Source organism: Littorina saxatilis, linkage group LG13 (genome assembly GCF_037325665.1).
Source record: "Littorina saxatilis isolate snail1 linkage group LG13, US_GU_Lsax_2.0, whole genome shotgun sequence".
Lineage (NCBI taxonomy): Eukaryota > Metazoa > Mollusca > Gastropoda > Littorinimorpha > Littorinidae > Littorina > Littorina saxatilis.
The window spans coordinates 20,704,632-20,714,761 of NC_090257.1; the positions used below are offsets into that span (position 1 = coordinate 20,704,632).

The 10,130-nt window shown below is 38.8% G+C and overlaps 1 protein-coding gene and 1 long non-coding RNA gene across 2 annotated transcripts in view; both read left to right on the forward strand.

The window, feature by feature from the left end:
• The window catches only part of LOC138983859 (uncharacterized), a 410,309-nt gene that overhangs the window by 363,350 nt on the left and 36,829 nt on the right, over positions 1-10,130 (forward strand). The gene's annotated exons all lie outside the window — the stretch shown is intronic.
• The window catches only part of LOC138983846 (monocarboxylate transporter 12-B-like), a 36,891-nt gene continuing 28,812 nt past the window's right edge, over positions 2,052-10,130 (forward strand). Inside the window, exon 1 of the mRNA XM_070357188.1 lies at positions 2,052-2,285. The gene's annotated coding sequence lies outside the window, so the exon portion shown is untranslated. The remainder of the gene's footprint in view (positions 2,286-10,130) is intronic.

Sequence of the window (10,130 nt, forward strand, 5' to 3'; positions counted from 1 at the left end):
AGCAGCACCGCCCTGATATGGCCCTTCGTGGTCGGCTGGGCGTTAAGCAAACAAACAAACAAACGAAAAAAATTACTCCCCCATAACACGAGAAAAATTACTCCCAACGACACTGAGTTGCTCCGACTAAACATTTCGTATGAAATGTTACTCCCCTGACGAATGAATAACGAATACATTACTCCACCCTAGATACGAGCAATTAACTCCCCACGCCAGGTGTACGAAACTTTTACTCCCCTGTCCTCTGTCAGTCCTGGTGCTGGAAGGGGCGGAGGGAGGGGTTGCGCGACATTTGTTTGCGCGAGATCACATATTGGCGTTATCCAATTTCACCCCCATCCCATATTCGCGTACGAGATTTTTACTAGAGTAAAAATTTGGGCCGGGGAGTAAAAATTTCGTGGAGCGGAGTCCATTTTTCGTGGAGTAAAAATTTCCTGTTACACCTGTTCAACTTTCTCACTGATTCCAGGGGCGGATCACATAATTTTTAGGGGGACGTGGGGGTCCATTTTTTTTTTTTTAGGGACAATTCGGCGACGCGAAGCGATTAGTTGAGGGCGTGAAGCGTTCGAACCTCCTAGGGGGGTCCCGGGGCCGGGGCATGTCCAACCAATTTGTTTTATTTAACTTGGAAATTTGATTCATCCTAAAATGTTTTCCTTCTAACTCAACCACTCAGTACACGTTTTTGAAGAATTCGATTTTGGGGGTGAAATCTATTAAATTTTACCACCAATTTTCTTCACATGCAAGAAACTGACATGCTTTTCGTTCATAAATAATTTCACTTCTTAATTTTACCAGGAAACAACATTTCAGTCGTGAGTATATGTCGAGGGGGAAATATGTACACAGGCGAAAGATGAAATCGTGACAGCCGCTCAGAATACGACCTAACCGGCCGGTGTAACACGACATATTTACTCCACGAAAAATTTACTCCGGAGTAAATATGTCGTACGAAATTCTTACTCCGAGTACACTTTTCGTACGAGAAAAGAACTCCCCAAGGCACGAAAAAATTACTCCCTCCACGAAATTTTTACTCCCCATTTTTTTTACTTCCAGTAAAAATCTTGTACGCAAAAATGGGATGCGGGTGAAGGGATAATGCCAATAAGTGATCTCGCGCACACGAATGTCGCGCTACCCTCCTTCCACCACCAAGACTAACAGCTAGGGGACAAGGGAGTAAAAATTTCGTACACCTGGCATAGGAAGTTAAATTGCTTGTGTTGGGGTGAAGTAATTTATTCGTTATTTATTCGTCAGGGGAGTAACTGACTGATTTTTGTACGAAATGTTTACTCGGAACTCACCTGTCTTGGGGAGTAATTTTCTCGTGTAATGGGGGAGTGCTTTTTTCGTAAAGGGAGTAACTTTTTCGTACGAAATGTTTACTCCGGAGTAAAAATCTGGCGTGGGAGTAATTTCCTCGTGTTACACCGGCGAGTTTCTTTTCAGTGATTCATTGCTGGCAAACCTAATATTGCTTGTCCGTTTTTTTGGGGTTTTTTTTGTTTTGTTTGTTGTTGTGTGGGTCAAATCTCATGGTGTGGACATTTTTCTTAAAGGTACTGAACTTGTCAAAACCACTGAGGTGCACGGAGCCCCTGGGGCTTTTAGTCATACCTCAGGCAGCTATCCGTTAGAAGAACTACCAAGTTTCATTGACTGACTTGCACCCAAAGAGTCAAGAACTGCGATTTTTTTACGAATTAATTTCGTACTCGGACCCGGCTGGGCTTGACCTATTTTTGGATCTAAATTTAGATCAGGTAGATCACCACATCATGCACAAAAAGACACGTCACTAGCAAACTATGTCAGACGTCATCATGAGTTTGTGTAAAACAAAATGGAGGCCGGAATCACTCAGTTGAATCGAACTCCGACCAAACACCACGTAATAACTAGGTTAATGTATGCACTCGCGTGAACAAGAAACTGTCGAGCCGCTTCACAGATGTCGTCGTTGGGTAGTTTTGGGTTTGTTTTACTACCATAGGAGGATTTTTGCACTCAGCTGCAACAAAAACGCAAAACGAAGGCTGTGAGCTGCACTGTGCCTTTAACTAGTTGCAGTTCATTTATGCTTGATACTGCAACAGCAACATTTCAAGTAATTATCGTTCTTGGCCCGAACAGACGACATGATTTTTCAAGAACCGCGACTCGTGTACTACTTTTGTTGTTCAACTGTGGGGGTCTCCCTTGATAACAATGACAACCTGAGTGAGGAAAACGTATGGTGAAAACCGCAGTGGCGGAAATTTCAGGTAAGCGCACTCAACTCCATTTATTTAGAGTGTTAAATAGCCCGTTTTGCTTAAATCAGTGTCTTTCTGCCTGACAATTTGCTTGATTTGAGCCAAGCGAAGAGGACGAAACATCCTCCGTAAGTACTCAAGTAGGCGAGGTTATTGACAGCACATGGTTTGTCGTCATGTTGATCGGGAATTTGTTGAACGTGGTCGTCAGAGCGTTTTAATTTATCTTGCCGTGGCAGCAACACTAGCTGCGAGTAAAACATTAATCAATAAAAATGTGGGTGGCTGTCAGCAAAGAAACTACAGCAATTACATGTTCTGTTTGATTAAGGGTATTCAGCTGTTATTTCCTTGTTTTCACTACCTATTTTATTCATGTTTTTATTACTTAGTAAGTTAGTTAGTGGAAGAATTTTTTGTAATGTATGTTTGATGGTGTATGCTTTTAATTAAGCGTTGTTGACTATGAATGTAGATGTAAATGCTTGTATAACTGTGTTTTAATTTTAAATGTGTCAAGCGCAAAGAGCATAGGGCCTAATTGTAAAGTTATGATGTTGCGCTATATAAATGCTCATTTATTATTATTATTATTATTATTAATTTAAGAGTGCACGTACATTATACATAATGGAAGGGTGCAGAGGCCAAGTGGATAAGACGCCAGCCTCCTGTACAGAAGCTTGAGTGTTCAAATCCCAGTCACTGAGTCAGTCTCGCCTGGGTGGAGATTATATCGATCTCCCAGGTCAATTAATACCTGTAGACCTGCCTTAAATTTCCCCCTTTTTGTGCACATGCACGCACAAGACCAAGTACACACGAAAAAGATCCTGCAATCCGGCCATGTCAGAGTTTGGTGTGTTAATAAGTAACAGAAACACTCAAATATATATCCGACATGCAAAAAAGCGGCAGAAAATAATCAACAAGACAATTGTGACCGCTGAACGGATGAAGATAAAGATTTATGTTTTGGAAAGATAGTCACACGTGAGAGTAATTAAGGTACTGTACGTTGTGACTGCATGGCGTGAAATCAGCGGTGCCTGCTTGTGCGGAACTGCACAAGGTATGGAATCATCAGTTTTCTATTGGTTCCGGGCATGTGATTGATTCAGGTCTGTGTTTACTTCAGTATTCAGATTCTACAACGTGTACAAACTAGGGTTAGAAAGACTGTGAGTGTGAATAATATGTTGCAGTGGTTATTGCTTGAATGAGTACACCTATGCATGGTTCTTACAGTTTAACATGTGTGGCTGCCAAATTGCAGAGTATATAGTAATGAGTTTCTGTGTGAAATAGACCCTCTTGATATCCAAAGCTCTTTGGAGCATAGCAAATCATGTAGGACAGACTCTCGTGAGAGCTGCGAAAATTCAATGTGCTCAGCTCTCGCAACATTCGAAGCATAACAAAGAGCATGCAGAACGAATGTCTTTCGGGAGATCCTTAGATTCCGAAAAGGTCTATTGACAGAGATCAGGGATGAGAATTCCGCCCAAAATTTCGTTCCCAGGACCATGTTTCTGAATCGTCTAAATCCGTTGAGAAAAAATGGGGAGGGGGGGGCCGGGGTGGGTAGAGTAGTTGTTGTGGTTCCATTGGACATATGACTGACAAAATGTTGTATGCTTCTACTGCTCGGACTCATTTCCAAGTCTTTTTTTATGGTCAAAGTGTCAAAAAATCTTCAGCTTCAGGGGGCAAAGCCCCCTGACCCCCACCAGGGGCGTTGCCCCTGGACCCCACTAGGGCCTTCACCGGCCCCCAGACCCCCGCCAAATAATTTCCTCCCAAAACACTTTTAGAGAATCTCATCTCTGACAGATGGACATTACCCAAACCCAATCATTTCCTTATTCATTAAGCTTTATTTATTACCAATTCAGTGCCCCATATGGCTTTTTGACCAATCAGGACGGATTCTAGGTGACCCTCTAAATGTTATAACGTTCAGGCAGGGACCCTTTTTGTTTATCAAGCCAAAAATTAACAAGACAAAATAACAATTTAAATCAACAATATCAGCGTGATTTATTCTGAAGAATGACACTTCAAATGCTGTCAGATAATACTCTCTTTATCAAAAAAATACCGAAAAGCAAGTTTTGTCGGTGGGTGCTTTACGGAACAGCAAGGCACCGCCCATCCTCTGCACGTGCAATGCGGACCCGCTCACTTGAAATCTAAATTATCTAAGTTCGGAAAAATCAAGTGAAATTGCATCACTCGCTTTACGTCAAATGTATCTTTACATCATTTCCCATCCGTCTGGAGTCGGTTCTAAATCTGTCGCTCTCTGTTCAACAAGAAAAAGCGAAGCAACCGAAACGCATGTTCAACGTGGTTTATCTTGTGAGATTGTTGTGTGTCAAAGGCATTTGACCTGTGAATATTCATCACGTCAGGTGTGTTACTCTGATTGGCTGACCCAGGTCACGAGAATTCTTTGACTGACAGGCATAATCAGGTAGGAGCGCTCAAGTTCCCATTGTGGCTGCTGTTCCGTCTAATTCGCGGGGTCGCTTCGAAATTTCTTTTGGTCGATTTAAACGATAATAAAACCGTTATTTCTAATATGGTGACTGTTAGCAAATGATAACAGACATGTCTCACAAACGATATCAGCATTCGCCTAAAACTAAAAGGCTCATGCTTGATATCTTTTTTCTCGACATGTCTATTGTCTGTGATCATTTGCTAACAGTCAGCATATTAGAAATAACTCATAATAATGTTGACATTGCGTTATAATTGTCAGCTGTTACAACTGAAAATGTATGATCGTTTATTGTCTGAAACTGCTGCAAAGGAATGAGTCGGCAAATTATGCTTTTTATCAATTATTAGATTGTTTGATTTGATTGAAGGTGCTTTTGTTTTTAGAACAAAAGAATTAGGAGAAGGCGACCACTCCGATATAAAAACACGCCGAAGTCGGATGAGCTGGACCATGTTTTATGGCGCATAACGGCAGCTTAACGCATCAACGCTCAAATGACAGACAATTAACAGAACAAAAGAATTAAGAACAAATGTGACCCTCCACCACGAAATGAGTCGCATGTCACCTCGCGCGGTTCTGCGCGAGGCTTAATTATAAGTCCGGGGAGTGTCTGGTAACAGTGTGAGGGTCACCTTAGTCACAGGCTTATAACTCAAACAGTTTTCGCTCTTTTCTAAAACGGTTTTCACCACTGGATAGAACATAAAAAACTCTTTAGGAAAATGTAAAAATATAAAAATCATTCAAAGGTGACATGCGACTCATCCCGTGGTGGAGGGTCACAAATGGTGAATACAAGCAGTGTGTGATATATATATTCTACAACAGCTGCCGGTTAATTCTCTTTTCATTGATTGTGCTAATGACAGCTGATAGAACTTACAATAGTATTTCAATTTGTTTTCAGGGCTAATTGATTATTAGTGTCAGTATGAATGCGTTTTGCCAGTTAATGTTTATGAGTTAATTGTTTTATTTTGTGGTGTAGTGACTAGTCAAGTATGGTTATTATAAGATGTTTGATGGGTTGTTGACAGACCAGCTTTTTTGTCGGTCCGAGGGGGAGCATATCGTCTTTTGTTTCATATTTATTGACCAAGGCCGAAGGCCGCGGTCAATAAATATGAAACAAAAGTCGATATGCCCCCCCGAGGACCAACAAAAATGCTGGTCTGACAACAAACCACCAAACATCGTTTTTATCATCATTTTGGTAGTGAGAAAATACGTGCCAAATCAACACAGGGAGCCATGCTTTGAAACACGAGTTCCATTTTGATAACTCATGGTTTGGGGCCCCAGCACGTTGTTGCAATCAAAGCTGGCGTGTGAAAGCAACTTTCTGTGATTTGAGTTCATAAAATGTTGAGATAAATATGTCAGGTTTGAGGATGCACAGTTCTGTTTGTTCCTCTCAATATTCCACCCCCTCGGTTTTCAGTTGTAAATATTAAGCTTAGTGATCGAATGTGGAAGCTACGTTGGGTCAAAGGTCACAGAAGATTTGCGTCGTGCAGCAAAGGAAAGAATCACGATCTTGTTTCCAACTCATTGCCTCTTTGTTTTTCATTAGACCTGTCAGTCTGCTTGCTCAGCTTTGTTAGATGTTTGCATCTCTTGTTGCTATGTTCTTTACTTTTATTATTATTTCTTATTTGCGCTTTGTTTATCGATACAACGACTCTTGTGCAGGGGTCAATTAGTTTGACTTCCCCCCGCAGGTTAGGGGGAAGAATTTACCCGATGCTCCCCAGCATGTCGTAAGAGGCGACTAACGGATTCTGTTTCTCCTTTTACCCTTGTTAAGTGTTTCTTGTATAGAATATAGTCAGTTTTTGAAAAGATTTTAGTCAAGCAGTATGTAAGAAATGTTAAGTCCTTTGTACTGGAAACTTGCATTCTCCCAGTAAGGTAATATATTGTACTACGTTGCAAGCCCCTGGAGCAAATTTTTGATTAGTGCTTTTGTGAACAAGAAACAATCGACAAGTGGCTCTATCCCCTCTCCCCCTCTTTCCCCGTCGCGATATAACCTTCGTGGTTGAAAACGACGTTACACACCAAATAAAGAAAGAAAGAAAGAATTGGTTTGACTTGAACTTGACGTTCGTGTTTCTCCGAACGTCTGTGTATCGAAACACAGATACACACACTCCATGACTTTGTAAGAAGACAAAACATATCGCTAGGTTTCATTTGTTTGTGGTGAATTTATGACCTTTCATGAAGTAGTTTTTGTTTTTGTTTACTTTTGCCAGTTTGTTTTTGGAACTTTGCAAAGCAGTGTCGTGTCGTCTGTTTAGGTCTGGGAAAACTCCAATGAAAAGAGCCGAAGAATCCCCGAGCGTTTCTATTGGGTTTGCTTTTGATTATCCATGTATAACCTGCTTCCTGCAACTATGGTAACCGGGGATTTATTGCATGGGGAACATGAGATTTATTTCCCAGGTGTTTGTGAATGAAAACTGGTGAAAATGATGACTATGTTTTTTATCGTCCCTACAACCTATGGCTAGTCAAGTATAATGATTGTTTGTATCAGTGATGTTGGGCTGATCAATTGATTTTTCTTCGGTATCAATTGGTCTCTACCCTCATCCCCTTTACTTGAGTGGATAATGTGTCGCTGTAAGTTCATTGTTACGTTATTTTGTTCAAATGTATTATTATGTATTTGATCATTGATGTTTAAATAGCATGGTTTTATTCATAGTTAATTAATATGAAAAGCGCGGAGAGTGTAGTTTACTGTGGTTCGCGCTATATGAGCTGTCAACTGTGTGTGTTTGAATTGTGTGTGTGTGTGTCAGTCACAGTTTGCATGTGTATCAGTATGTGGCCTTAAGTCTGAAATGGTGTCCACAGCTGAAATAGCTGTGCAACCTTGGCTCTAACCTGATTTGTACATCAAAGAAAAATAAAATCCTTGTAAAGATTAATGAGACTTGTAAAAAAAAGTAGGAAGTACACACCTAGAGAAACATTGTGTGCTCAGTTGTTGTTTTTAATGAAAATGTCGCCATTATCTGAAGTCAGCAGCACTACATTTTGGCCATTTTTTGTGACATGACCTTACAGCATATTGAAACATGTCTACTCTGTCATCTTTATGGGACAGAATGTCATGAATGACTTTTCACTGAGCCAGTAAAACTCAAATGTACCTTTGACAAAGCAAAGTTTTTGAATTTTGTCAGTGAGCCTGCAGAAAATGGGGAGACAAAATTTCACAGAAAGTTCATAACTATTTCCGTAAGACTTCATTTATGTTCACTGATCAGCTCTAAATAATAATTAAAGATTGAAACCTGATATATTTTTGTAAAAAAGTATTTTACAGTATGTTTTGCAGAGGTATAAAACATAAAAAGGGTTGTTTGACTTGTTTTTGCATGTTCAAAAGTAGTTTGAAGTTTATGTGCAGATTTTCTTGTGAAAAAAGAGTTATGAACTTTCCAACCTTTTGCCTTATAAAATGAGTAAATTGACTGGTTGGGGAACACCTAGCTTTGTAATGCATTTGGATCCACTAGCAGCAGTCACACTGAAAGTTTGCATCAAGTTCATTCATTGGTGTTTGAGTAATTGAGAAATAAAAAATTCTTGTGAGAAAGTTATGAACTTTCCTACTATCTCCACTGAGAGTGTTTTTTGTCCTTAAATGCTAGCCATGAAAGTTAAGGTTGTAGTGGAACAGCAATTTTGCATATAAAAGTACATTAGATTTAGATACTAAGCAATTTTTGTCACTAAAGTCAAGCAGTATGCTTTAGTTAGCCATTTTCTCTGTGTCTTGTGCACTATTTTTATGTGAGAGTTACTAACTCATGTCAAAACCCAAAATATATGTAAAATGACTATTTTCAGTTTCCAAATTACACTGTACCATGATTTTCATCACAAAAAGAATCTACTGGCTGCTGACTGTTTCTTTCTGAAGTACTTAGCCGTTTTGTCATGAAGTTCATAACTTCACATAACTCAAGCTCATTTTTCAAGGGCGTGTTTAAAATAATGCCTTGTTAATAGCAAAAGAGTACATTTGACTTTATCTGGACATTTTGTAAGAAGTTTTCTGAATATCAACCCTCAAAATTACATTTTGATAATTCCAGCATGAATCTGGGTTGACTGCACGGTGTACATAACTTCACATCAACTGACCCTCAGCCCCACGGTGTGAAGTTATGAACACATGCCATGAGTATGATTTATACACAATAATTAATTTACTACACTAAATCACTACCTCAAATGATGTGCTGCTCTTCTCCAGAGTAGGCTGTTACAGTTTGATGTCATTTTTATTTTAATTTACCAGCAGATTTTAGTACGTAGCTTTTCAGTTAAATAAATGATGTGAAGTTATGAACACACAGTCAGCTGACATAAACACTAACTAAATAATGATTTCGGTAACAGTTTTCATGACTGAGTTTGGTTAAGTAAATCATTAAGTTGTTTAGAATTATTTGCAAGAGACTTTAGTTAGTTATTTTAGTATAAATGTGTGATTGATGTGAAGTTATGAACTTTCACAAGTTTCAAACAATTTGTTTTATTTTGGCAATTAAAATCTGATTTTGTAATATAAGTGCAGCTTTAGCCTATACTATAACTCTGTGTTCTCAGTTTGTCATTGTTTTGCAAATATATTATACAGTAACTGTACTAGAGACCAACATAACAAAAATTCTTGTGAAGTTATGCGCACGCTCACATTTTATGATTTTTGTTATCGTTTGTTTTCACAAATGTTTTACTTTTATTACTTAGTTGTATGTTGATTACAAAGAGTAGCTGGAGAGAAAATAAGATGACATATGCACTTTCTTACTTTGGTTTGAATTTGCCATAGTTTGTGATGTCACGGTGTGAAGTTATGAACTCCTAGGACATTCTAAAAAAACTTTCAGTTTCTGCCAACTCTTTGAGTCAGACAAACATTTTGGTGTATTGAAATCCTTTTGATGGTACTTTTCAAGCACATTTTGCACAAAAACAGCAAAATTGTAGATTTAATGATAACTTATGCCAATATTTGCTGTGAAAAAATTGTGACAATATTAATTTCTATAAATAATACAGATAACCAAAAAATCTTCTCCACACTTCATCTTCAAAAATTACCTTCATGTTCCAGCTCACCTTTTTCAGATTAAAAAACTAAACAAATTGTTTCCTGCCTGTATAAATTAAATTTATTATACCAATAAAAGTAAATTATGTGAAGTTATGAACTTCCCATTAATGGAGTTCACATCTGCATCATGCGTGGCCAAAACAAGTTTAACTTGCTTGAAATGCAAAGTAATTTGCTGTAGCAATTTGCTCAGATGTCT